Here is a 24,887-nt window from a genome sequence, read left to right on the forward strand (position 1 = left end):
ATAAAGGAAAAATACATATTTATCAAGACTGAAAGCAAAGGCATGGAACTGCATAGAAAACAGGAAAGAAATTAATTCTTTGGTCAACAAGTGTTTCTGAACTAGCTTGAGCAGTTTCTGGAGCAGTTCATTTCTTGCTCACTATAATCATTAACACATTTTTATTTTCAGCAGATGTTGTTTAGCCGTTCCAAATCTCAGTATTTTGAAATTCAAGGAAAAACAGCAACCTGGCTTCCAAAACTCTTAGACAAGTTTCAATGTTATGAAATTTGTGATTCATAAAGCTTTGGCTTTTCACTTTTGAATCAACAGCCTACAATCAACTCAACATTTAAAGAATTCCTCTGCAAAGGCAGACTGCAGATTTTCTTACAGTATTTAATTTTAATGAAAGCCAATGTTCTCAGTGCAATTTATTGATTCCAGTAGTTGAGCCTTTTGGGAAAACATCCAATGCACAAAACTGATGCAAGTTGTCAGCAAAGCTGAGAAGAAAGTTTTTAGGGTTTGGGTTTCTCTTGTTTTCTGAATAGTTGGTTTCATAAGTGTTTCCACAAAGAGCAAATACAAGGTAATACCATCAAATTTTACCAGCATCACAATCAAATCACAAGCATCAGACTCAACTGATTACAATGGCTATCTATCGCAAAAGCTGGACAGCATTGGGTATTGTGTTTATATCACTTATTGGAGAAAACTGATCCTTGGAATTGCTTCCAAAACAACTTCATTTGTATATGAAATTAAGGCTTCTTTTAAAGTAACTCAAACATCATTGAAAAACAGCCTCATGCACGAGTTCACCAAGATATTACACTTTCTTTTTAAAGTTGCACCTCATAAAGCCAGTATAGTAATTACCTTGAATCTAACTGTTTGGAATGAGGAAAGGAAATGCTATTGTCACTTCAAAAAGAGTGACAAAATATCTCCTTGCATATCCATTGCTAAATGCCCAGTCACTGCTATAGGCACCCACTTCATAAAAATGCCTGGTAAGGCAGGGCTCCCCAGCTCTAAAGCTGTCTAATCCAGAGATAATTTTAAGAGACTTTATTCCTGAAATTTAGGTGGTCTCCTTTTTTTTTTCCCTAGAAGCAATGTCTTTATCCCCCATCACAAGATGTGATAGAAGACATTCTAATTAAAAAGACATGCAGTCTCTTCTCCATTTCTTTCATAACAAACATAGTGCTTTTTCCTACATGATAAAATTTACATAATAAATACAATATATTTAGGCTGGGAAAGATGGTCTTTGAATTTAGTGTATCCTAAAGCCTTCCTAAACTTCAAGCATGTTAGCATCCTGGGAAGTGTTTAAGACCAGGTTGGACAGGACTTTAAGCAACCTGGTCTAGTGAAAGATGTCCCTGCCCATGACAGGGGATTGGAACTGGATGAGCTTTAAGTCCCCTTCCAATCTAAACCATTCTACTGTTCTGTCAACAGATGGCCAAAGTTTTTAGGGGTCAAAGGCCATATTTGAGATGTGCAGGTAAATTATAGTAAAGTTTGTGAACTAGTGAACCCCACTAATCACTCTTTGCTGAATATAAATTGAAAAACGTTGCTACGTTTCCCACAGCAATTGAACCAACACTTTGTGCTTGAGAGTATTTTATCCATCAGGCTGCAGAGTGACCAGCTTTTAAAAATGCAGGAGATGCTAAGTGACAGATTAGCCACCAGAGGGAGGACCTCCAGCTTCACGAACACAATCCAACCCAAAAAAAGATGGACCAAGAGAAGCGCACTTGAACATCAACCTATATTAATACAGACAGTTGCAAAGTTCAAAGTGGAATACAGGGTTCACTCTGATCTCTGTATACATTAAATCAGATTTAATTTCCTTTTTTCCTTCCTGCGAAAGCAGAAGGATAGCACATTGCATCACGTGTTTATCTGTTACTAACACACCTCTGAAAATTTTTAGAGGCAGCAGCACTACGATGAATGGTGCTTATATATCAAAAAGCTATAAAGTGAACAACTGAGATTGCCGTGGCAACATTCTGGCTCCTCAATCAACATAAATTCTGGGTAAAATTCTGACAAATATCAAAAGGGGAGAAGAGACATGCAAAGGTAGAAAAGAGCATCCTTTTTGCCAAGAGAGATCTTGGGACAGCTGTGCACAAGCAGCAGCTGGAATGATTACTACACACACCCATCCCACAGTTTAATCTCTGCTGAAGGCACTATTGGCTGATGTTTATGACATTGCAGTGTAAATGTTAAATGCTGCAATTACATTTTACGCTGCTTATAATTCTTTTGTATTGCTTTAGCCTTTTGTTCTAATTCTTTTATCTGGAGCTTCATTTTACTTTTAAAGACAAGGCTGTCATCTACATTTTCACAAATGTTCCAGCCATTCAAGCTCCTCTCTAGAAAAGCCCTATACCAAATAGCAATTACAAGTTTATTGCTGTTCTCTCTACCTTCCAAGGTAACTATGTATATACTAGACAGTAACTGCACATGGGGTTTCTGGGTTTGCTGCTATAACTGAACACAAGCTTGATCTTCTGCTTTCCAGAAGAATCGTTTTTGGGTTTTTTTACTATATAAGGAGGTTACACAAATTCCTTTAATAGTACTAGCAGTTACACATGCTGCCTGAGGACAGCAGGATAGATATGCTACATATAGAAACCAATGAGGTTGAAAATTCTATAGGAAATTGGAAGCTACCTACACATAAGCTATAGAGAACATTACAGTATGGGGCAATGTGTAAAAAGCTTATTAATACAAGGTTTCCCCATTCAATGAATAAATTAGGAGGCACAGACCAATATAAGTTAAGTTTCTGTCAAGATTCATCAGGAAGAGAGTAAAAAATAATCCCTTACCTGTAATAAAAAGGTGAGCAATAGAAACACAGAGCGTGAAAGCTTCAGATTGAAGATTTATTCCTGGGAACAGCAATAAAACTAGCTACTGCAATTTAATTATGAAAGGGAAACAGCTTTGACAACAAATTTATGGTGAGGTTCCAGCATACAAATTAAGATACAGTACTTTGTACCCTATAGAATTATCCCTACTCACCATAAATCAACAGAAGAAGCCATGCAAGACCCAGCAAAGCTCAACAGATCTACTACTGCCTTCCTCGGGTTACAAAGCAAGTACTTAACTCAGAAACTTTCCTTCAGGTTTAGAGGAAAAGGAACAGCTCCACTTCTTTTCTCCTACTGTATCCTCAAATAATAAATATAAGAAAAATAATAGTAAAAAAATAAAGTACTGTGTATGAGCAAACTGTTGGCTTTTTCCCTTTTCAAAAGTTAAAGAAAAAGAAATCTATGACATAAAAAGCAAGGACACCTCAAACATCTACAAAAGATTTTATGAAGCTTTCACTCTAACCCTTAGGGGTTTATTCCATGAATAGCATAAAAGGAAGTGCAGATTTCAGAATTCTGCATTAAATTTTGGCTTCACATTCACTCCTTTTGGATTTCTTCATAGATGTTTACAGGAACTGTAAAATATAAAGATGTTGCACTAAAGGAAATCTAAGGCTTTCTGGAACACTTCTAAGAAAGCAAAGCCTGATGCTGCTCCCTGTTGACTTATAGGGAAGATTCTAGTAACTTTCATTATGTCTTTAAAATCAGACCTAAAATGAAGAATAATTTGTTGATACATTACTGCTGATTTCCAGCCGAACAAAAAGAGGGAAAAAAAGTATCTATATTCACAAATTAAACCCTGACTAAGCAGAGCGTTGATGGAAAAAGGCTAACAAATCCTGGGTTAATAAAGCAGATATTTATTAATATGCTCTGATTTTGAAACCTGTCCTTGCACATAACCCAGCCTGACTACAGCTTAAGTACTTCACGAAATCTGACTGGATTTGAGCACGTGCTTAAGTAGAGTGCTAACATGGGCCTTGGGGATACCTAAACAGGATTTATTGTGGAAAAATACATTTATTTAGTATCTATTGGAGAAGCTGTCTGCCATGAAACACACTGTATTATGATACAGGAGAGGCTTTGGATGGTGTTTTGGTTGCTTTCCCTCCATTCACATTCCTGCTGGACTTCCATCTTCTAAGTTTTCACAGTAAACAGTTCCCTAATCCAGTTTACAGTTATGAAGAGCAAGTGGACAGCAAGCAGCAAGCCAACGAATGCAGCTGCCAGAGGGAAAGCACATCGGCAGCGCAGAATTTAACTGCACCACCACAGACTTATTTTTAGTTACTTTCTATATCTATAATTATCCGTTACACTATCATAGCAATTACCTAGATAGATGCCCTCTGTTGGCAAGCATCTATAATCATACAGCTTAATTAAAACATAATTGAAATACCTGTGGTGATAAAAATACCTGTATTAAAAAAAACCAACAACCAAACAAACAAACAAAAAAAACAAAACCCAAATGACCTTTGATTATAAAGAAAGCTGTCTTTACATTTACTACTAGACCCGAGGTCTTCCTTCTTGCACCCTCACAGCACACTTTGTCCTGGTGCTTTGCAAGTTAAGCATATATTTGTAGTCAGTCACCACAAGGACTTTGGAATAATACTGCTATTCTCTTATTAGAAAATAAAACCTGGTTTCAAACCTTACTCATATTTTATTTAGTCACATATAACTGTGCAAAATCCGTCAGCAACTGGTGAAATCAAACAGTTCAGAGCTGTAGTATTTTAGAAGTGCTTTGTAAAGTTAACTGACTATCCAGGGAGGACAACTGTAGAGGAGCTGGCCTGTATCTGTCCAAAATATTCAGACTGATAAACATCTTTATACCATGACTGGCCTTTCAGAAAGCAGACCATACTCTAAGAGCAGTTATCACTTTTCAGGATAAAATAATAAGTACTAAAACTCAAAACAACCTTTATATCTTCCTGAAGTGACATCACCTTGTCAAGGCAGCTGGGACTACTGTGAAAGAAGTGGTGTGCTATCTGTGGACACAGGGAGGCGATGCTTCCCCTCAGCCCTGGTGAGTCAGGAGTATTGTGTCCATCTCTGTGCTCCCCACACACTGGAAAGAGTCCAGCAAAGGGCCACAAAGAGCATCTCCTGTATAAGGAAAGTCTTAGTCTTTTTCTCAGTGGTACCTGATGAAGGGACAATTGGCACAAGATGAAATACAGGAAATTCCATTTAAATATAAGAAGAAAAAATTCTTTATTTCAAGAGTGGGAGCACACACAGTAAAGCCTCAGCAGTCCCTCTCTTCCACAATATCTAATCAAAGTTAGATGTTTACACTGCATGCCATTTATCCCTTCAAAATATGCAACGGTTCCTTTAAACTCTACATTACTCTCTCTTTCCTTGAGACTTTATTTTTATTTTCTTTGTGGTCAGGCAGGTCTTATTCCTGACACTTTCTCAGTAATGTCTCATGCTGACAATCTCATTAGCAATGCAGATAATATAGGAGAGCATAGCTGTTATAAGTCATCATGTTTATCAACTGATGATGTTTTCTATGTATGCTGAAGAAGCATCTTAAATACAACTATAAATTTTTGAGAGAAGAGAAACGTAGAGTGTCCAGAAATTAATGCAGTATGTTTTTTATGCAATTTCTCTTGTTCCATCAATTTTCAAACTGTCTCTTAGCTCTCCACTATTGTATGTATCTGGTAAACTGAGAGGATCATATGCAGTGCCTTTTCTATTTAAATTATTCAAATTCAAGAGTCATTTAATACAGTAGGAGGCACATTATAGGTTAAATTTATGAATATGTATCCTTATGATTTGTTTCATTGCACACGTAGGCGTGCACAGATTTTAAACACTATTATAAGATATTAGGAATTTAAATGAAATATTAATTAGAAAGAAATTACTGAATTTAGCAGCAGAGAAATCCAAACAACGGTTTGCTTAAGATTTGCTTCTAAGCTACCTGAGAAAAAGGAGACCGATAGTGCCATCTGTTGGTCAATTTAAAATGGGTATCATTTAACAGGGGTTTGTGCCCTAATGTATTATCTGTTATGCATAATGTAACGCCAGCAAGGTTCAACCACCTGAACAGTCTTAATAGCGAACTGCGCTGCACTCACTTCACAGTAGTGTGTGCAGAGCACTGTGGGGCCACAACACCCCAACCCAGAGCCAGGGAATTGAAGTTCTGCTCAAACACGCACTTGACCTTGAGACTTATAACAGTGTTTTGCTTTGGGTTTGGGTTTTTTATGATTGATACTGGATTGCATATACTGGAAGACAGTTTTTCAGAGTGGAGCTTTGTCACATTTTGTAGTGCAGAGTAGAAGAATACTTCAAGCAAATCCTCTGATCTTCCCTGCAAACAGGTTCAGACAATTGAAGTGACACACAAGAACTAGATTGCTGTTGGCGATGTGATCCTGGTGCACACATAGCACACTTCAGTGGCTAATAGGGCAAAAAAAGTTTGAACTAATGAGCAGTCCATACACCCATGAAGTCCTCAAGCATGTTCACAGCTTGCATAATGCAACAGACTGCTCTCAAGTTAATGAGAGCTCATATGAAACCTCATGGTGGTACTTCTGCTATGTAAAAAGTCAGATGGCACCTATGTCATTACAGGTGGCCTCATCTGATGGGCCACATACAGAAATGTTTGCGTTTCGGTTATTTGCTTCATGCACTCTTTTCCTGTCTCTCTCTTCACACATCCTATTACCTCCTGTGCTCTCTTTCTGTTAATTTCCATGCATTATGAATCATGCAGATACAGAGATAGAAGTACAGCAAGAACACAAGGAGGAACAGAAATAAAACTCATTTTGCACTGGCATACAACCCACATGCACATATATACTTACAGACAAACATAATTTCTCTATGAATTCTCACAAAGAAATTAAAAGAATAAACAGCTAATGAATATGCTGGCAGCAAGTTGGAGCAGTAATAGGCTTAGTCAGGATGCTGGGCAACAGCATGATATGAAGACAGAGTGAGGTTCTTTTAAAGATTTAATGTGAAGGACATCACTTCTGAAATACATTTACATATTTAGATTTACTTTTGGTCTCTGATCTTTTTTTCCATTCAAAGCTAATTTTTTACAGCTAAGCAAAAAAAAAATGGTGGTAGGGTATTAGGGGAAAGAAATAGACATTAACAGATTATGAATTTCAGATCCACTCAAAACAGCAGATTTCTGCTTAAGAACAGTAATGTTTTCAGTCACTTTCAGTGACTTTCAGTAACTTTCAGCAGTCATTATATAATGAAGTCCTTGCAGGAAGAGGGGGAGGAAACCACTCTGTAAAACTTTCTCTTCATTGCATATGTTTTGAGTTGAGAATTAAACCCACTGTCATATCTCAGGATTATTTACTCCACATACATATGATCTCTTGCACATGAAAGTACCAATGTACTCTATTGTGACAAAGTATTTATTCCAAACAGTGCAGGAGAGTACAGCAGCATGTTTCACGCCATGACAGCTTTTGGTCAGACTGCCAAAGGACATAAATGGCTGTAAAATATTTGGTTAGTTTCACCAAAGTCAGTTTGCTCTCAGTAAGGATCTGACCTTTTACATTTGCCATAGCAGAGACATGCTCTGTTACTTAACATTTTTTCTTTTTTTTTTTTTTTTTTACCTTATTTAAATAAGAAGCAGCATAACTGGGGGGAAAGGAAGCTTTAGGCAATCGACTTTTCCAAAGTGTTTGCAGAGATAATTGGAAAATGTATTGAAAATGCTGCCAATCACTTTAATAGATGCAAATATCTCATATACTTCCAGAGAGATCGAGGTGCTCCTGAGGGACAGCAGGAGAGAGCTTCACTGTGTTTGATAAGTTTCCACTGGAAAAAAATTTCATGCTATGCCATAATATCATTAAACTCCATTAGACTCCAGGTCTGCTTCCAATCATTCTACTGTATCTGCTAATTACTATAGAACAAAGCTTTTTTCTTATATTACACAGAAAAACATTTAAATATGAACACAAACCTCCTCTGAAAGTACTTTAAGAATTTTGCAGGGTGAAAACTTCCCAGAAGTGAAGACAAACAACCACAGCAGTCAAACGTGTCAGTAGTAAAAGAGATTCCTGTATCATTTCCTTAGACATCCTCTCTCAAATCTGTGGTGTAAGACTGTTTCAAATCTTTGTTCAATATTCACTTTTTCCAGCATCTACAGGACACTTTGCCAGCAACCACAGAAACACTCTTTTCTTGTATCTCTGCATACACTGTAGCTTATATAAAAATGATCAAGCAATCAATCTTTTACAGATTCACTACTTTAGCCGGAAAGTTTGCTTCCACTTCCCATTTGGAATTCATCAGCTGATATATTTGGATTAGTCTTCTTTTGTTAAGTATCAAAGAGAATGAATAAACGCCACAAAGAAACAGACCTTCCACCATTACCGGTATGTTTTCAAAAGCAAATACAGAAAATGGTGAAGGAAACAGATAATTTTCTGATCACATCCAGCTCAAGCAGCAAGAGTTGAATCCAGTAAAACAGCAATGTAGTTGCATAGAATAACTATCAGTTTTCAGAAGAGCAAGTGGCTCACTCAGTATATAGCACAGTCTTGACTTAAAAGATAGCTTTCTCTAAGCTGTACTGACAGCCCAAGCCATGTTCATCAGTAAAAGCAAACCAGGGCACATACTGCTATTTATTCAGCTTCTGTAATCCTGTCTCAAGCCTTTGGTGCACACATCAAGAAGAGGAGCACATTTATATGCCAGACTAACACATTGTATGAGAAAACATTGTACTTTCTCCATACAGAAAAAAAGAAATGCCAGATTTACTACTGCCATCCTCAGTGAACTAGAAGAGCAATTGCAACAGCGGGTGGTTAACTGTTTTGACTTAGCTGTTACCTAATAAACTCACATAAAACCCATTTTGCATAACTAAATCTTCATTATAATGGTGCTGAGTAAAATTGCAGACCAAAACAGGGCTCAAATGTTTGACAGCTGAAAATGCCTGGCTAGAGAAATTATCAAGGATCACGGAAGTTATCAAGGATAACACAAAACTGTAGCAAATAACAGTCTATGTATTTGCTTTCTGACAACAGCACACAAAATAACTGCAGATTAACACATTTTTGAGCTCAGACAAAAAAGCGGCTTGGTTACAAAAGAACAAAATGGCAAATGCACACATGTATAGAGATCCACAGAATGCAATCCTCCCTCTCCAATGGCAGTTTGGACGCCATCAGCTTAGTTAAATTTTAATTAGGTTTTACTGTAACAAACACAAGAGATTCTGCTACAGCATGCATCCATGACCACTGCTGCCAAGCCTGCTAATCAAATATTACATCTTTTTGCAATTTAGATAATAACAAATCTGCCCTTTTCTTTCAGCCAAAACCCATTCTTAAAATTCAGAATGATAAGGTTGTTTTAGTTTGATGAAATAGTCAAAATAATTGCAGAAACAGCTTGTCGCATTTTCTCTTTTTTTATTTGGAAGAGAAACAATTATCATCCCTCAACCACAAAATCCTATTTCTTAGGACATTCGAACAAATTCTGGAATGCAGCAGCTATACGATACTGGGGTTTTTTTTTATGACATTATATCCTCCTTGATGCAGTGTTTTGAAACATATGCATGTTAGACATTTCAATGCTCTATATAGAATATTTATGTCAGATTTTAACTGCAAGTCTTTAATTAGTGGTAAAGTTGGTAACACCAAGATGCAAAAAGCAGCCCGCACAAACTGTCAACTTCTCAAAGAACTTAATGACAGCCCTTTATACAGGACACCAGCCTATCTGAGATGATACTTTTATCCCGAAAAAGATTACTTAGAATACTAATGGAGTATTTTTTTTTTTTCGTATATTCACCTTCCTCAGTGTGACAATACACTCTGTTCAGGAAATCTGACTAAATAAGGAATTAATTTGGATGTGTTACCCAATCATAAAAACAGACCTTAAGCCCTTCTTTTGGCAAGGAGAAACTTTGTTTCAAGTTCATGTATCTGCATTGAAATAGTTTTATTTTTCAAATTTTCTGAAGTTCTCATTCTATAAATGACACACAGATCCCCTATGTAAGGTCAAAACTTTTCAGATAATGTTGATTTCCATGACTCTACTTCAAAGTACACATTTCTGTTGTCCACTAAATGCTGAACTGATATACTCTTCTTTCAGATAATTGCTTTAGAAATTTTACACCTAGTTGCAAGCTGTCATAACAATTTCTTGATGCAACTTAGAGCAACATCAAAGATATTTTGTATTCTAAGGAGAAGAGGTCTTTGGTACTATAATCAGTTGCAAATGGAAGATGACATCACAATACAAAATACTAATTAACTGGTTAAATTTAGAACTATTTAAGTTTAAAGACTAATATTTGTTCAAATATAAAAGTTTCGTTTATTTTATTGAATGAATAAAGCAAAAGAGATGTTTTTTGTTCGGTTGTTGTTTTTTTTATTCACACTTATTTTATTTACACTTTTCTGAAGCTGATTTAATGTCTCAGGTAAGGTAAAACACAAAAGATGTCCTTGCATCTCCCTGACCAAAAGACAAAACCAAATTAAGTAGAAATTTGGAGAGTAGTGAATTTCCTGCATGTTCTTGAGCTGGAGCCACCAGTAAACCCATCCTATGAAGCTTCTGAGCCAAAGAAAAGATGACTGTTACTTGAACTGAAGCAGTATTGGAAGAAATTGTCATTCACCTCCTAAGAGATCTTGAAGCAGAAGAATATATATTTGCCTTAACATGGACATTTCTGCAATATGACTAATAATTCAGTGACAGTCATGAGATGGAGTTTCTAAAAGCACAAGATTTAATTTTTTTTATTTGGCAAATAAATTCAAGCTCAGTTAAAATTTCAAATGCTAACACACTGTCCTGGCACAGACCAGACTGTTCAGGCTATGTTCCCTGACAGAGAGAGAGATTGTGAATTGACCTTGTTAAAAGGCAAAAATAGCAGAATTTCATTTGAATGCAAGTGTGTTAACACTAGTTGATTGGCTGTATCAGTATGAGACTGAGGAGCTAGTTTTAAGCAACAAATTTAAATACTGTGGTTAGGTTTGCAGACTGGAATTAAGATCATTGCCTTTTTCCACCAATGCACTTTATTACTGATAAAAGCAGGTTCATTAACACTCAAATAGAAAATTTCTTTGCCACCTCATAAGGTGATTTAATTACACTTAATACACTACTACAAAGTAGACAACAGCTTGGTCTTATTATACTTTAGCGAGAGTGTTCCTTCAGATATATACTTTTTTGTTAATATAAAAAGGAATATTCTAGCATTTGTCAGCTATGCTTTGCTGAGATGACTAATAATTTTTTATAAACACACTTGGGTCTGATAGATGTCTACACAGATCTGCTTTTCTTTGGTGGGATGAAAAATACTAACAATTACCCAAAGCTTTGAAGCGTTGACTGGATAAGAATAGATGACCATGAACAAGTAAGAACAAGACAAGAATGCAATAAAACTCAAAAGAAATTGGTTTTGCGACTATATTTAGCAAGAGTAACAAGAATCCTCCATTTTTTTTCCTGCAGCAGTTTTCAGTTCTTCCTGTCCCAGTGCTAATGCCCCTTTAGGGGTACTGATAACTTTGATATGAAAACCTAGACCCAAAAAGACAAGTTCAAAAATCTGTGTGATTCACTGTTGCCCAATTAGCTGTGGAACGTCAAGACAAACTTAGGTTGTGGTTGTTTGGGTTTTTTTTTGTTGTTGTTTGTTTACAGAAGAATTTTTAATATTTATGAAACAAACCCTCACAATTTTCCAAATGTACTAATTTATAGAGGAATCACCAAGTAATCAGAGGCCAATCTTCTACCAATCTAAATTACCACAACTGAAATTAGACTGAATGACAGCACTGTAACAAAGGCGTACATTACAGAAGGATGTTAACTTTATTGCCTACAGCTTTCAGAAAACTGTAGAGAATACAAGAAAAACAATGTGTGAAAAGCCTTGCCCAATACTTCATCTTCCCACCAGCCAAGGGTGCAATCTCAGCAATGCTCTGAGGAGTGAGCTGTGCATCATCTATTACTCCAGTACTTTAGAATTTCCATACATCTCAAAAAATGTAATATCTTGGATGATAGTGATTGAAACAGATAACTCTTTTGTCCAGATCTCTGTGGGCACTAAAATGTGCTTGTGTCTTGAAAGGCTAACTCTAGGCAAATAACTCTTTTCAAGCTGAGGGAAGGTAGCACAAGGGTTAAGAAAAAGTTTAACAGCCATGTTATATTGGAGCAATCATGGCAATGCCAGTGCTCTGGGCAATGACAATCTGTTAGCTCTTTTCTAAACGAAGTACAAGCATTTGTTATGCAAATGTTCGAGCACAGAATATATTGTTCTGTTCCTACTCTCATTTCATACCAGGAAGGGGAAGAATCATGTGGTCCCATCCTCCAAAACAGATTGCTCCCTTTAGCTCTTGTTTACTTCCCTGTGTTTTCTCTAATCTAGCTTTAAATGTCATTAAACAGAGATTCTTGTTCAGGACTGGTTATAGTATTTGTTAGCCTTCTCTCCTTCCCAGCATACAGCAGATTGATGTATGCAGTGAACAGGAAGATTCCCCTTTCATGTGATTTTTAATGTGGGTTTGTTGAGCTGCACTGGTGGCAACCTGAATTTAGCACTTTACAAGCAATCTACTTTTTTTAGAAAATCAGAACAGAAATAATGGCCAAGTGTTTTAAGAAATTTATGGCTCGATTTCCCTGAAATCTGTACATTCGGGAAACTGAGTCTCCAAATGAGACAGGTTCAAGGTTAAATAATGGTTTGAAGGAAAATTATTCCTGTTTGATGTTGCCATTCACTTAAGTGCAGAAAATATATAGATAAATAATATGCATAGCCTTCTGTGTGCATCACTGCCCTGTAGCACTGGCTTGCAAACAACAATTTTTTGGAAGCCACCTTAAGAATTTTACCACAGCAGTGCTGAATCCCACAAAACCAATTTAAGCCCACTGTAGAGCTTACTTTTCTGACTGAATTTTCATGAACCTACTAGATCAGGCCTTAAGTTTTCAGAGAGCTCTGAAGAACAAATTGGAAATTGCTATATAAGAATATCTAGGTTTTTTTCCTGACAAAAATCACTCCCAGTGACAGCTATTACCAAGCAAATGGAAGGATATTTTATTTTTTTCAGCTTACCATTGCACTTGATTAAAAAACAAAACAAACAAACACATCAGGAATAAAAGAAGTGAATCTGCTTACTTATCTTGGAGGAAATTAGCAAAGAGAAATATATGACAAAGTACATTAGCCACATTCAACAGCTTAAGCAAGATCTGATGGCCAGAAACACAAATGGAAAACTGGATTTTCATCTCACTTTTCCTTTCCTTCAAATGCACATGTGAAAACTAGGAACCTACCTAATGCTCAAGGAGACAGACAAGTTCTGGCAAGGTTGACACGTCTGAGAGAGCCTTAAGTATGCAAAGGGATATCAGGGATTTTTAGCACAAGTTCTCAGGTATAGTAGAGTTCACAGCTTCTCACTTCCAAGTCTACAGAGATGGGAAAATAGTGATAACTGATGTGATTCAAAATTGACACTGAAGCACTTGCCATGACACACATGGTAGCTGAACCACACACAATAAGAATGTGCTAAATGATCTGCACAGATAGTGAACTTCTACATAGTTAAGAAGCCTACAAAAGACATTCAGGGAGCGGCAAGGAATACAGTATAGGCAAGGAAGGTGGAGATCTGCTCTTGCCCAATCCCAATATTCAGTAGCAGAAGAAATTCCCATGACAATTTGTGTATTTCTTTATTCATAAAGCTGTAGGACCTCAGAATCACATTCATACAGATTAATTGGACTGAGCACTGCATAAATAAAAAGCAAAAGAGTGATGAAAAGTAGAGTTTTACCTGATAAACTAACTGTTGTGGATTAAGCCCAGCCAGTAACTCAGAACCACACAGCCGCTCGCTCACTCCCTCCCTCCCTTCTTCCCCCCAGCTCCTGGTGGGATGGGGAGGAGAACGGAAAGAATGCAACTCCTACAGATTGAGATAAGCAGAGCCCAGTAGCTAAGGTATAACAAAACCACTACTGCTACCACCAATAATAATAATAAGGGAAATAACAAGGGGAGAGAATACAGTTGCTTACCACCCGCCAATCAATATCCAGCCTGACCCAAGCAGCGATCTGGGCTTTCTGGGTGACTCCCCCCAGTTTCTATACTGGGCATGACATGCTATGGAATACCCCTTTGGTTAATTTGGGTCAAGTGTCCTGTCTCTGCTTCCTCCCAACTTCCCAAGCTCCTCCTCACTGGCAGAGCATGAGACTGAAAAATCCTTGATCAGGGTAGGTGCTACAGAGCAACAACTGAAACATCAGTGTGTAATCATCACTGTTCTCACACTAAAGCCGAAACACAGCACTGCACCAGCTACTAACAAGGAGAAAAATAACTGTTACAGCTGAATCCAGGACTACTAACTTAGCAAGTTTTATTTCTATCCACATGTATTTACTTACTGAAGAAATCACTGCTTCCAAACATGAACATAGAAAGTATAAAGACATAAGAATACATATTCAACAGTATTTAGTTACAGAGCTGCTAACAAAATATGAAGTATTTAACAGTGAAGGCTGAAGTTAAAGTGATATAATCTAACACGGACATAATTTCAGCAGTAAAATGTTCCTTTTTTCCTTTCAAAAGAGGAATGAGCAAGTAACTACCATTACACTGTAGGAATGAATAGCAATTGGTGTTTATAAGTAAATGAACAACCTGAACACAGACAAGTCTTGTGTGACTGAACATCACCTGTTCACCTCCAATAGACTCATGCCCCTAAACAAAGGTGATTATTTTGAAAATCCAACACTCCACATAAAGGGCTTCAATGATTAAATGAAACATTATTTCAGTCATTTACAATCTAAGTAACTAAGAACCAGTACCTTTCACCTACCTGGCTACATAGCCTGAAAATCGTAATAATGAACTGCCATTTTAGAACATGGGTCAGGATAGGACATTTAACCTTGTACTTTATTAGAGTGAAATGGTTGAACTAGTCAAAAACTACCTCAGAGGAAAAGACATTTTAGGACTGATAGCATATGGCAGCTTCCCGTACTGTGTTCCTAAATGTATAAAAAAAATTCAATTTTGAATGAAATACAAACAAAATTATTACTACTTAAAAATAAGGTTCCTGTTTCTTCCTCAAACTAAGTATTTAAAAGACATTATCATTATTTCTTGGGGGTGGGGGGTGAGGGGAAGGAGATACAATTCTATTTAGCATATCAATGAAATCAGAAGAGAAGCCCTATTGAAGGACTAACTCTCCTTAATGCCCTTATTTTGCCTTCATTATGCCATTGATGTCCCATGACAACAACATTAATTTGACATGGATGAGTTATGACCCACTGTTTCTTGCACAACTCTCATGGAGCTCAAGGCAGGGTTTTCTTCTTGGGGTATTGGGGCCAGAAAGACCACGCATAAAACTAATGCAGTAGAAGGAGCAATTAAGCTACAGGTTATTTTGCTGGAAGCAGTTAACCAGCTGTGCCTAATAAATTATTTGATTGGGCAAGATCCTATAGTTTTGACATCGTTTGTAACCATGCATAAAACTAACATTCAGTGACTTTGTATATTTACTTGTGTGATTACAACATTAATTCCTCCTGGCACTAATTATGGCACTCTGGCAATCCAGCACTATTGGGTTTACCCTACAAGCGGTCAGCATGCTCACAGCACCTCAAAAACATGGATTAATAAAACACAACAATACTGAGAAGGAAGTGGGAAATCATTGTTATTCCTATTTGTTGATGAGAAACAGACCTGTGCAAGACCACTCGTGCATGGAGCAGAAATGAATAAGAGGATGAAATTGAGGCATGTATACATCATGTGTATGTGTGTGTGCATATGGACATACACACATGTTAAGTACATATACACAAAACAATTCAGCAGAAATATGCAAGAAATTCCTGAACTAGAAACCTCATATGTATACAAATATATATATATATATATATATAAAATAGGTAGATTATATATATAAATACATAGGTGTGTATATATATAATAGGTATATATATATAATAGGTATATATATATAAAAAGGTAGAATACCATGCTGACATACACACTGTTTCTAGCACTTACACTACTTGACTCAGCAGCTCTCCGTTACCTGCATATGCACTACTGCATGCTTAGGAGTTGTAGCTATGGATATCACATTTCCCAGTCCCACACTGACTATACTACCCTGTCTCCTCACAAAAGAAAGGGGGAATTTGCTCTGAAAAGAAAGCCAGATTACGAGGTCTTGCACAAATTTGAATTAAGTACAAAGTCACTGTGAAACAGACCACAACCACTGCAAGTCTAAACAGCTGCCCCTCTTGACCACGTCCATTTTGTAAGAAATGCAGGCACATGAGCCCTCTTCATAGAGGAGAGCCACCCTCTCATGTGACCAGAAAACTAGGACGGCTGTAATTGTGAGGATCAGAAACTATCAAAATGACTCAGAGGGCTGTCACACATCACATGTGACAAAGTAGTGACAAAGTGACAAAGTCAGATAACAATTTATAAACTATTAAATGGAAAACCATTAATAACAATTAGATGAATGTAAATTCAGTTCGCCATGGATAGTACATGTACAAAAATGCTAATTTTCTGGATAAATTATTCTCAATGAGTCAATCATCCCTATTCCCTCACAGACCACTACTTCCAGAGGCTATTTATAAGTGAGACAAAATTGGTGTGCTTGTACCATCTATTTCTGTACAAAAGCAAAGCATGTGATAATCTTCTATTGTCTTTATTAAGGCATTTCATGAACTTGAATGATAACAATGAACACACGAACTGTTTGTAATTCATGCTGCAGTGAGTTAAAGTGAAACTTGGTGGCTTTGTCTAGCATTACAAATGTTGGTGATTCTGTTCAGGCACTTCATAACAAAATGCCTTGTTTATTAAGTGATGTAGTCAGCAGAATTCTGAACAAAACAACCTGTTTCAGAATTCTGCCACTACCACATAAAATACCTGTTGCACAGGCACTATTCCTAAACCAAAAATACCTATAATTCACAGGAACAGTTACAATTGGATCTGTTGCCAAAACAGCCACATCACACAAAGCTGCTCCTCCCTGATTTTTCACCCAGTTGTATTTCTCCCAGCCCACGGTACCCTCCTACTTGAAGGGATTTAGCAATCCTGGGCAGCAGAGAAAAAAATGTGGTTTTTCCCCTCTGCTCCAAAGAGCAAGATTTCAGCATTTAAAATTTGCTGCGCACTGTACAAAACGACAGAGGCAGTCATCAAGTCTTCCTTCTCAGCAAAACAGCTGTAACTGATTCATTTCCCAAACTGGAACAAGTCCTGAAAAAAGAACTTTTCTGCTGGAAGAAGGATCAACTGCTTGCATACAGGCTCCGAAGAACTTTGCTGAACTGGGACATCAAAACCACCTGTGATTCACGCTCTCCTTCTAACACTGGGCCAAGATCCTTCCTTAACTGTCTCCACCCCCTCCACATTTTGGCAATTATAGCCATATCAGAATCAAGGAGTAAGTTTGCTTGTAAAATAGTATCACTAAGATAACAGTTGCTATGTTACTCACTTCAATAACTTGACACAAATTATGAAAAACAAAAGATTCACTACAGAAACACATTTTTCCAGATACAATTTAAAGGTTAAGCCAGCCAAGTCCCTTGAACAGGGATCTCATTAGATCCAAAGGCTCAGCGCAGGAGTCTTGATGCTGTACAAGCAAACAGGCTGTTCAACATCGCTTCTGTCAGAGACAGCCCAGTCTCCCAGAAGGCTAGAGATGCTTGCATGTGGATCCTGGCTGCCTCATTTTACCAATGAAACATCCCAATTAACTTATAAAGGGATTATCCATGTGAATTCTCACTGAAATGAACATGGCCAAATGTCTTTCCTGGCTTTGTAGAATTGAATCCTTATTTATATATTGCTGAGCTCCTCCCCGCCTCATCCCTGGAAATGGCACATGTTTTACCCTAGCTGTATGAAGTGATGATGGCATTAAAGAGTTAAGAAAGAAACTGCTAAGTGTGATGTAAAAATAGAGTTTGAACTAACCTAAAATAAACTGAATGCCTTTTTAAACACTGAAACCAACACTGGTCTAATTTTTTCAATACTGATTCAAACAGATACAACAAAGAGAATATAGATTCAACTAAAATCAAATGAGATTCAAAATTGCTTCCACAGTTGGTACTGAAAACAAAGCATGCACAAGGGTCTACTATGCTGCACTCTTGCAGGGCATAAACCAGGTCTGCAATAAACTGCTTGATGCTGGTCATAAAGCTATGAAAAAAAGGGATATGCCATTTTTTATAACACTGCAGGGTCCAATGCAATATAAAATATATCTGGCTTTCTGGCAGTATATGCTTTGGGAACAGGTTCTAGTGACTTTTGCACTACAGGAACATGTAGGCCATTAAACAGCTATAGCTATTCTCAAAGGACACCATAAGTGACAAGCATTCCAAACCCCGGTGAAAACATAAATCATTAACAAAAAGACCGAGATGAGAAATCCTTGATTCGACATTTCCAGTATGAAGAGATATTTTGTACTCCTTTTCCACTTAAAAGAAACATTAACTTTTCTACAAATATTAAAATTACTGCCTTTGCATGGATGCAAGAATACCATCACAACTCCACTAAATAAATGTTTGCTTCTTCTCACAGCTATTAAAAGATTGAATAATAAATGTTCTAAAATATTGCAAAATCATAACTTAAAACCCCATAATCTTACCTTCTCAAGGCATGAAGAATATCATGTACTTCATTCAGAATAAAATATTAAGGTACCTTCACTTTATCAAACTGTAAGAAAAAAAAAAAAATCCCCTCCATAAAAGTAATTACCAAAATGCCAAAAAAAAAAAAAAACTCTTACATTAAGGATGCACACTTTTGTTTTCATAAGGCCCTGTCCTTGGCTTCTTTTCTCTTTATCCTGCTCCACAAGGGTCCCATTCGTTAATACAAAACCTCCACTACCCCACTTAGTAGAATAACTTATAGCTCTGCTTCTCTACTCCAGACTTCTTTTTGAAGTATCTGAATTGAACCGTGTCTCTCTCTACCATTAGGTTATACATACTCAGCTCCACAGGGCACTGCTGCCGATCTTTCACCTGCCCAGTGCTTCCAGGCTTCTCCCTTTCCTAAGCAATATGATTGGTACCACCTTCACCTCCATTATTGAGGGTGATCAGCTGAGCATTATCCCCAGTTCCACATCATTTTAGCTGTATAAAGATCTTAGAACACCATCTTGCAGAGAGCAGCTCTGCCAGACCAGCCTCCCCTTTTGAGGCACAAAGCTGAATCTTTAGTCCAGATACTCAGCACTGTGTCACAAGCTGAGCACAAGACCTTTTTTCACATCCCTGATTAATTCAACCCAGCTCCTTCAAAATGTTTTGCAAAAGGCCATTGTCTGAGATCACTGCTCTGATCACATTGGCATTTTCATGACTGCCTTCCAGGTGGTTCCTTTGGTTACTTGTCACAAAGAGCACATCTATTCGAGGCCTTCCCTGGCCTATCCCAACCTCCATGCCACCGCACATTCATAGTCCATGGTGACTCCTTCCTTCAGTTCTCATTAACTCCAGCTTTTAGCAACCTGCTATTAATTTTGCTTCTGCCAATCACATTTTTGTCTTCTCCTTACCTACTCATCACTGTTGGAAGTACTTCTTCACAGACTGACACAAAGGTCTTTTTCAAAATGCTTAACATCTTTTTCCCTTGGCACCTATGCAGACAGTATGTGAGGCTACATAAGGAAATTTCTGGTTTCTTTTTTTTGCACTGACTAGTCTGTTGACATCCACATATAATTTTGACTATACTGGGACAATATGTTCTCTGGGGGGTGGAATGCTTTCCTCCTCTTTCCCATATTTATGGCATTCCTAACCCAAAGCAATCATGCTCCTAGGCAATAACGTAAAACAAATAATGAATAGTAATAGCCTTAAACTGAATTTTTTAGGTTTGTAATGCATTATTTTAGAAAAACTACTCGTAGTGTCTTTTACTTGAAAAAAATGTACCTATGTTCTCAGATCTGAACCTATTAAACACAGGTCTTGATGTGTTAAATCTTGATATGTAGTGAATTCCAGCTAAGTTAAACATAACTTTACCATTAATGCAGCATTTTGCCTGGGCAACATACACTGCAATTTATCTAAGGTACACATAGAAAGTACAAACAAGAAGAACGTTACTGAAAAGGTCTTCTTTTTTAGGATCAATAGATTTGGGTTAATGGCAAATTATTTGAAAACAAGTTACTGAGGCACTATTCAATCAAAGTGACTACTATCAGCCACAAATATATGGGACTCTCTAACTACCTAGGGTAATAAGTCTTGTATATTATTGCTGGGAATTCCTTTGAAGCCTGAACCATTTTTCATTTGCAAAGCTCTCTTAATTTATTTTCCATGGTTGGGAGGAATCTGTTGCTAGACTAAAAATACAGTTTTACCCCCCATTATCTCTGCACATAAAGTCACAGAGCTTTAGGCTAGAATTAACATGAGATAGGCTATTATGACTGTAAGAACATTTAGCAGTCCCTGTTGACTTTGCAGTTTGTAATAATAAATATCCTCCCCATAATCTCTCGCTCTTTTTTCTAAACTTGATGCCTTGAGGAGTTCTTGAAGCTTGTGATAAAATACTAACAGTATTTACCTATTTTGTTGGTAGCCTGGATTTCCTTCTCTCCTTGGGCAAAGTCATTTAAAGAGATGATATTTGCAAGCAAATGCTCTTAAAAGTATAACCCTCAATTTCATGAATGCCTTAAAGAAATACAATGTCCTAGTGTACTGAATTACTGAAGCAAAACTAAATCTGCTTGTAAAAAAGTAATGGCACTTTTTCATAATGAAGTGTTCACTCTTTCACAAAGAACCTTGCAATCAGATGTGAAGGTTATAAAAGATGTAGTCTGCAACTCAGAAAGATCGTATCATCACCAATCAAGATAATAATTAAAACCAGATCTTTATAAAGAGGGGTTAGTCATTTAGAGGGCTTCAAAAAGTACTGAACTTCCTGCACTTACTAAATGGTGTAAAGTACTTATACCTTATTAAGAAGATGCTGAAAGTGACTGAAACGAAGGTTTAATCTTGCATATGTATCTTTGACATGATATTTCCATGCAACAGAAAAGAACACCAACTTACTTGGCTAGTCCCACATATATTAAGGGGGATGGGAGGTGTTCATACTTTTTTTCTCTCCCAAACTTGTTCACAAGCACATTCAAGAGTAAAGAATTAAGATGAAGACAACATCCTTTAAATGTTCAGAGCTCCAGTTCACTAAAAGCTGTTCAGCAAACTACAGTAATATTTCACATTTAAGATACTACACTTTTTCTTTAACTCTTTCTTGCAAGCTTTCACTTATTCAGAAGCCCATCAAGTGAATTTGGTGGGTTATCAGGCAAAACATGCACATCACAGAGCCCCTCTCACATGAGACAATTTCAGTCTCCATAGATATCACACAGTCTCCACAAGAATAAGTTAAATTAAACCATGCTTCCACACCTAAATGCATATTTCCCTCTATCCTGTACACTTTGTATGCCGTAAGGCATAGATAAGTAGTGGTCTATTAGCAATTGATCTTTTTTACATAGAGAAAGCAAGAGACAACAACACTCCCTGCTTCACATACAGGTCCAATTCAACTTAAGTTGTAAACAAACGGGAAGCGATACAATCACTTATCCTCCCCTACCCCTTCCCACTTCACCTTCTTCCCAGCATTCTGTGCCGATGGAGTGTGTTGCTATCACCTCTCCACCCTGGAGAGCACACTCCGACTTCCAAGTACCATGACTAATGAATGCAATTATAACATCATGATACACAGGCAGACTTCAGCAGAGCTATTCGTTAAAACAAAGCCGTAACATTCAGCCTGTGCCACCAGAGATTCTTGCTCAGGAAAGAAATTATACTGAACTGCAGCCTGACCTTCTTTAGGGTCTGCAGCTCTCTCCCTGCCTTTTCCCTTCTGTCCCTCTCCTAACTCACCCTACCTTCATACAACAAGGTACGAGGTTATGTAGCCTTTAGAACACAATCTCACAAACTCTTACACATGTAAGTGCCATAATCGTTTGATTTCAGTGGAGCTCCTCCAGAATAAAGTAAAGCTTTAGTGAGCACCTTGCAGGATTTGGAAGATGAACAGTTGCTGAGGCCCAAAACATGCCCTCATTATTACCTTATTCTACACCATAAGTGCAGTTCCTTTCATATAACACTAGATGTATACCAGTCTTATCTCATTCAGGGTTCTGTAACTTTAAACTTCTCCATTTCATTCTCTACTATACATGCCCTCATTTAATTTCCTTATATCTGTAGATGAGAAATTAGACAGGCCCAGAATAGATCAGAGTACTGAATTTGGGTCATCATCCACTGAGCATCCCATGACAGTCTGCTATAGCTTGTCAGCAAAAGTTCACTTGCAGTACTTCCCTCACCCCAGAAAGAGAAATATGGACTAATAACTTTCATTAGATCAGCTGATATAGCCAGAAAGCTTGAAAAGATTTAAAGCATAACCTTGAGAGTTTCTCAAATGTCTGAAAACTCACCTCTGCTTTTTCTCCTGAGAGCACATCAAAGTCCTTTTCCAAATCAGCCATTTTTGCTACTAAAGAACAGTACCTGACAATACTGATTTACAAGGGTTTCTTCACAGCAGCCATTTCATCTGAGCACCTGAACACATTTAGCATGAAACATACTGAGCTTAGTCACCTGGTTTAAATTAACAATATGCTTGAATGCTCCAAAGGACCAATTCTAGAGTAGCTTTGATAGATAGACAGATAGGTTTAAAAACAAACAAATAGATGCACACCCTCCCCACACATCTGTTTCTATAGTTCAGCTCTGGAATACAGACCACCTTTCCTGCTGCTAATCTACTTTTAATATCCAAATTAATTTTTCATACTTTGATTTGAACGTGCTCAGATTAATGCAGGATATTGTATCACTCTTCTGAACCAGTTTTTGTATCTCACTTCACTCAATATCCAACAAACAGAAACTACACAGTCATGGCTTTTTTTTTTTTGCTACTGATATTTGCATACAGTCACTAATGAAAGGGTATTTATTCCGTCTGATTGATTTCTGAACTTTTTCTAGAGCATAAAGGACTAAGACATTCTCTTTACATTTTGATTTGTAAATAGAGACTGAAACAGGACATTGAGAATCTAAAAGAAACACTGAAGATTAAGCATTATTCTTTTGAAAGATAAATTCAAGGGTTTCTTTTATTGTATCAGTACTACCAAAAAGATTCTAATCAAGTATACAATAGCATCCTCAGGTTTATAGCACAAAAAAAAAGTAACACTAGGCAAGCAATAGCTCAGACATACTTTGTTTATTGCAATCATGAAGTCTATTATGGATATCTTTGTTTACCTCATCACAAGCAAACATTCATGAAGAAATAATGTGGAAAAATATTTTTCTGGTCTCATAGCTAATTAGCATGATCTAAGAGTAGCCATAGTTAAGATGTCTGACCTCATCCTCAAGGAAAGTGGAAAACTGAATCTAAATTACTCTCCTCCCCTTCATCTGCACACTTTGAAAGCCAGGATTTCAGTTTTGCTTACTAGTCATCCCTGACCAATCTGACCTAACAGACAGTACAGACATACATGAATAAACTTGTAAAGGGCGTTTTATTTAATCTATCTCATAGTGAATGGCTCATCTTCCATGGTATCTATGTCATCACACATGATCTGGATTTCAGTCTAGCACATTCAGTGAAAAATAAGTAAAAAGCCATGTGAAAAACAACAAAAAAATTGCTATTTGCAATAAAATCAGTATTTTCAGAAAAAAAAATCAAGAACTGCTGACACAAAATACATAGTTTATACGTTCCTACATCCACATACGTCTTTACACAGCTATTACAATATTCTAATATATTGTTTTTTCCGTGCAAGGTTATAAAAATGTGACTTATTAGGTACTACCACCATAAAGTTACAATCCTTCCTCAGGTTAAATTTATATCTAGCTATCAAAATGCATTACCACACTCCAATCATTTGGTTTTCCTTGCAAATTAATATAAACCCCCCAGTGCTTGTACTTTAGTGGTGTATCTAGCTAGTATTCAAACCAATAGCTCTGTATTTTCTACTGTCGCTCTGTTTTTATTTCCTAAGGTCACAATGTGTACTTAGATAATTGCTGATGATGAAACCACAGCTACATTATTGAACTACCTTATTAAAAATTAAGGATTGTAAGAAGACCCTGAAAACCAAGAAAAAATGTTTTTTTTTCCATACTCTCACATCTTGTGCACCAGGGTAGCTGTGAGACGTAAAGGCTTATCTTAGAAAATTAGTGTTATCAGTTACCAAGACCAGGTTGGGTGGGGCTTGGAACAACCTGGCCTAGTGGAAGGCGCACCCCCCCCGTGGCAGGGGGGTTGGAACTGTATGGTCTTTAATGTCCCTTGCAGCCGAAAACGTTGTATGACTGCCAGGCATGGCACTGGCTCCAGGCAAGAGCCCAAAGCCGAAATACTCCTTAATTAAACACCCCAAACCCCACGGCGTACTTGTCAGCGGCGGCTGAAGCACTGCGCTCAACACCCGGCTCCTTCAGCCTGGCGCTCCGCACACAGTGGGCAGAAAC

General features: G+C 37.3%; 1 long non-coding RNA gene across 2 annotated transcripts in view; it reads right to left on the minus strand.

Annotated features, from left to right (window-relative positions):
* Nucleotides 1-22,917, minus strand: part of LOC136012574 (uncharacterized) — a 51,622-nt gene extending 28,705 nt beyond the window's left edge. Inside the window, exons 1-2 of one of the 2 annotated variants that reach the window (XR_010611831.1) lie at nucleotides 22,799-22,917; nucleotides 18,905-18,975 (exon numbers count right to left, since the gene is read on the minus strand). This is a non-coding gene — a long non-coding RNA (uncharacterized LOC136012574). The remainder of the gene's footprint in view (nucleotides 1-18,904; nucleotides 18,976-22,798) is intronic. The other variant, XR_010611830.1, reaches the window with a different exon arrangement.
* Between the last annotated feature and the right edge of the window lie 1,970 nt (nucleotides 22,918-24,887).

The sequence above is a fragment of the Lathamus discolor genome, chromosome 4 (assembly GCF_037157495.1).
Source record: "Lathamus discolor isolate bLatDis1 chromosome 4, bLatDis1.hap1, whole genome shotgun sequence".
NCBI lineage: Eukaryota > Metazoa > Chordata > Aves > Psittaciformes > Psittacidae > Lathamus > Lathamus discolor.